A 4,614-nucleotide genomic window follows, 5' to 3' on the forward strand; every position below is an offset into this window, starting at 1 on the left:
GTCCTGCCCCGCTTCCAAACCCTGAGCAGGGACCGGGCATCGCGTCATGCAAGACCTGGTGCTGGGGCACCGCAGCCGCCGCTCCGGCGTCTGCACCGGGGAAAGGAAAAAAAAAATATAAGCTTGAGCAATGCTGAACAGCTGGAAACAGTGGGAAAACCCAAAGCCTGGGCCCTGCTGGCACCCAGAGCAAGTGTCTCTGCTCAGCCACCCCCCCCACACCGCCTCCGGGGAAAACACCGGACACCTGGAGATGATTAACCCCGAGTTTCACCCCAGGCAGCTCATGGGGACGAAAGCCACATGTGACGCGGTGCCCTCCCTGTCCTTGCAGCCACCTTCCCTTGGGACACGTTCCCGGCCTCGGGGCGAGTCGTTTGCCTTGTCCACACCAGTGTGGCTCTGCCGGCAGCGGCACCGCGGGTTGGGTGGAAGTAGCCTCCCTGTTTCACGCCCCCCCCGCCCCCGATGGATCATGGGGTCTTTTTAGTGTGGAAAAAAGACGACTGAGGGGGGATCTTATCAACGCTGATAAATACTGAAAGGGGGGGTGTCAGGAGGATGGGGCCAGGCTCTTTTCAGTGGTGCCCGGGGACAGGACAAGGGGTAACGGGCACAAACTTGAGCATGGGAAGTTCCACCTAAACATGAGGAGGAACTTCTTTGCTGTGAGGGTGGCAGAGCCCTGGCACAGGCTGCCCAGAGAGGTGGCGGAGTCTCCGTCTCTGGAGACATTCCAACCCCGCCTGGAGGCGTTCCTGTGCCACCTGCTCTGGGTGACCCTGCTCTGGCCGGGGGTGGGACTGGGTGATCTCCAGAGGGCCCTTCCAACCCCCACCGTTCTGTGACGCATCCCCCAGCAGGAGGAAGCCTGGGCGGGGGGGGGGGGATGGGTCCCTTCCCCTGGAGGAGAGGACATCCCCAGGGCTCACCCAGTTTTGCAGACACCCTGCCTGCGCGCCAGCAGCCCCAGGGGATCCAGGGATACGCTCACACTCTCCCACCGCCATTCTGAGCTCCCAAATGTACCCGGAGGGGGCCCAGTCCCCAGGGGAGGTGGGCAGGACATCAGCAGGAGCTGCTGGTGTTTCCCCCCAAGCCCCAGCCCCAGCACTCAGGGGCGTGCGGGCCATCCCCGTTTCTCCCAGTTAAACACATTTCCTGCACCTCGACAGTTTTCAACTGAACTTTTTGGGGTTGAAAAGTTGAAAAGAGCGAGGCCTCCCAGCTCAGAGGCCTTAGGAGAGGACCAGCAAGGAGGGATCAGGATGTGGAAAGCTTCTCCCTCGGTGCCACAGACATCCTCAAACTTGCCTTTCAGGAAAACCAGCTCCAGCCAGCTCCGTCCCATTTCTTGACCCTGGGACCGGTCCCTCGTCTTGCCTCCCAGCTCCCTCCGTTATTTAGGTGGGGATAAACCCCACGCCAACCGTCGCTACTCTCCACGGAGGTCCCAGCTGCCAGACCCGGCCCCCCCCCGGTTCACATCACTTGGGCCAAACCAGCACGGGATGGAGCGGGAGGAGCAGCCACCACCTCTCTCCGTTCACCCTGAGGTTCCTTCTTGGCCCTACGGTGGAAAGAGCCAGGTGAGGAAATGCTGCTCCCCCTTCCCTTCTCTGTGTGCAGATGTTCCCACCGCCTTCCGCATCCCCCCACCAGGGGGGTCCAGGCTGTTGGGCTCCAGCTCCTCACCCGGAGCCCCTTGCAGAGGAGGCAGAGGATCCTGGTGGTCTCCAAGGGTCTAAGGCCTGTGGTCAACAACTCATGGTCCCTGCTTGGAGGACCCACCATCCCAAGGTGTTTCGCGCTCCCAGTAAATGCCTTCCAGTGGGAAGCAGCCTCCAGCCCCAACGCCAGCAGGACCTGGGCTCCCCGTGGGTGGCGGGGCCGAGCCCCCGCCGCCAGGAGGGCGATGTCAGAGCATCCTTCCCACAAACAGCCCCCTCCCCACCCCACCGTCTACAGGACCCTTCGGTCCCTGCCCTCCCAGCACCTGCCTCCGGGTCGCGACAGTCCCAGGTTTGGTTGCTTATTTTGCAAATAAAGCAAGTGTCACCCTTTATTTCTTTATTATGTGGTTTTTTTTTTTTTTCCTTCCAGATGTGAGGGATGCAAGAGAACCACCCGCCTGCCGGGGAGTCAAGTGTCCCCGAGGGCAGGGAGGGGACACACGGCGGGGTCCCGGCTCACCTGCACCCTCCCTACACGTATTTTTTACGGACAGACAAGCGATGCTCGGCCTCACTGGAAAGATTGACGGGGAGATGGGAAAGCAATATAAATACCTCCCTCTTAAATAGCCTGCTGGTATTTATAGCCCGTGGTTGGCAGAGTCCGGCGGCTCTGACAAACTCCACTCCGGCTTATTTTTAAGGAGAAGAGGTTTGAAAGCCAAGGATGGAGACGCGTATCTGCCTGGTCGGGGGCTGCAGGGATCCCAGGCGGCCGAGCCCTTGTCACCCCGCCATCCCTCCAGACACTCCTTTGCTGTCCTTTGTCCCCAGGGACCCCCTGTCCTGCCTCGAGCGACAGGGTGAACACTTATATGGCCATATATATTATATACATATATCTATATATATCCATACCTGCGGGCAGAGCCCGTCTGGAGCCCGCAGGAGCTCAGGCTCTGCGCCAGCATCGCGCCCTTTCCCACCTCCTTTCCCATTTTTCCCTCTTCACCCCATCGCACCCTGCCCAGGATTTGGAAAGGGGGGAGCACAGAAACCCCCAAACCCCCTCAGCGCGGCCCTGGGAGCCAGCTCGGGGGGGTGGTGGGGGGTGGGGGGTCGCGGCCCCAGCATGCCCCCTACACCCCCGGTATGCTCCCTGCACCCCCGGCTGAGAGGAGAAGCCCCCCCCTCCCGCAGCAGCGCCCGGTGCCAGGGTAGCCTTTAGCCCGAGATTTACAGCCCCGGCCGTGCCCGTCCTGGGTGGGTGGCCACGGGGTGTCTGCGCGGGGTGGGGGGAAATTTGTCTGCGTCCCCTGCATGGGGCAGGGGGGGCATATTTTGCTGGGAAATAAGCCTGAGACACCATAGGGACACCCCCGCAACGCTGTTCCAGGCATGGCCTCTCGCCACAGGCCGATGCTGCAGCCCTGGCGGGGGGGGGCAGGTTTCCTGCAGCCCCATGGTGGTGGTGGGGGGATGCTGGGTGCAGGGGGGATGGTGGATGGTGCAGTCCTGGTGGGGGGGGGGAAGGTTTCCTACAGTCCCATGGTGGTGGGGGAATGGCAGGTGCAGGGGGGGGGTATGCTGGGTGCTGGGGGGGGGGATGCCAGGTGCGGGAGGGGGGCTGGTGGATGCTGCAGCCCTGGGGGGGGGGGCAGGTTTCATACAGCCCCATGGGGGGGGTTGCTGGGTGCAGGGGGGTGATGCTGGGCAGGGGGGGGTATGTTGGGGGGGGTGTATGTATGCTAGGTGTAGGGGAAGGATATGCTGGGTGCAGAGGGTTGTTGCTGGGTGTGGGGGGGGGTATACTGGGTGTGGGGGCTATGATGGGTGCAAGGAGGGTGATGGGTGCCGGGGGGGCATGCTGAGGGGGGGGTATGCTGGGTGCGGAGTGGGGTTGCTGGGTGCGGGAGTGTATGGTGGGGGGTATGCTGGGTGTAGGGGGAGTGGGGGGGATATGTTGGGGGGGCTATGCTGGGTGCAGGGGTAGTGCAGGGGGATATGCTGGGGGGGCTATGCTAGGTGTGTGTGGGGGGTGTGCTGGGTGTGGGGGGTATGCTGGGGGGCTATGCTGGGTGCAGGGGGGTATGCTGGGGGGGCTATGCTGGGTGCAGGGGGGGTTGCTGGGTGCGGGGGGGTATGCTGGGGGGGCTATGCTGGGTGCAGGGGGGTATGCTGGGTGCGGGGGGGTATGCTGGGGGGGCTATGCTGGGTGCAGGGGGGTATGCTGGGTGCGGGGGGGTATGCTGGGTGCGGGGGGGTGTGCTGGGGGAGGTATGCTGGGCGCAGGGGGGGTTGCTGGGTACGGGGGGGTATGATGGGAGGGAGGCTATGCTTGGTGCTGGGGGGGGCTGGCTAGGGGCCCTATGCTGATTGCAGGGGGGGGTGCTGGGTGTGAGGGGGTATGCTGGGTGCAGGGGGGGTTGCTGGGTGCAGGGGAGGTGTGATGGGGGGGGTATGCTGGATGCAGGGGGGGTTGCTGGGTGCGGGTGGGCATGATGAGGGGGGGCTATGCGGGGTGCAAGGGGGGGGTATGTTGGGGGGGTTATGCTGGGTTCAGAGGGTGGTTGCTGGGTGCGGGGAGGGGGTGTGCTGGGGGGAGGCTATGCTGGGTGCAGAGGGGTATGCTGGGGGGGTATGCTGGTAGGCTGGGTGCGGGGGGGCATGATGGGGGGGGCTATGCGGGGTGCAAGGGCGGGGTATGTTGGGGGGGGTTGTGCTGGGTTCAGAGGGTGGTTGCTGGGTGCGGGGAGGGGGTGTGCTGGGGGCGGAGGGGTATGCGGGGGGGGGTATGCTGGGTGCAGAGGGAGTATGATGAGAGGGGGGGTTATGCTGGGTGCCTGGGGGGCTAGCTGGGGGGGCTATGCTGGGTGCAGGGAGGGGGGGGGTGTTCCCGGGTGTCGCTGCGCGGCGGCGGGCGGTCCCTGCGCTGCGGCGC

Source organism: Larus michahellis, chromosome 15 (genome assembly GCF_964199755.1).
Source record: "Larus michahellis chromosome 15, bLarMic1.1, whole genome shotgun sequence".
Taxonomy (NCBI): domain Eukaryota; kingdom Metazoa; phylum Chordata; class Aves; order Charadriiformes; family Laridae; genus Larus; species Larus michahellis.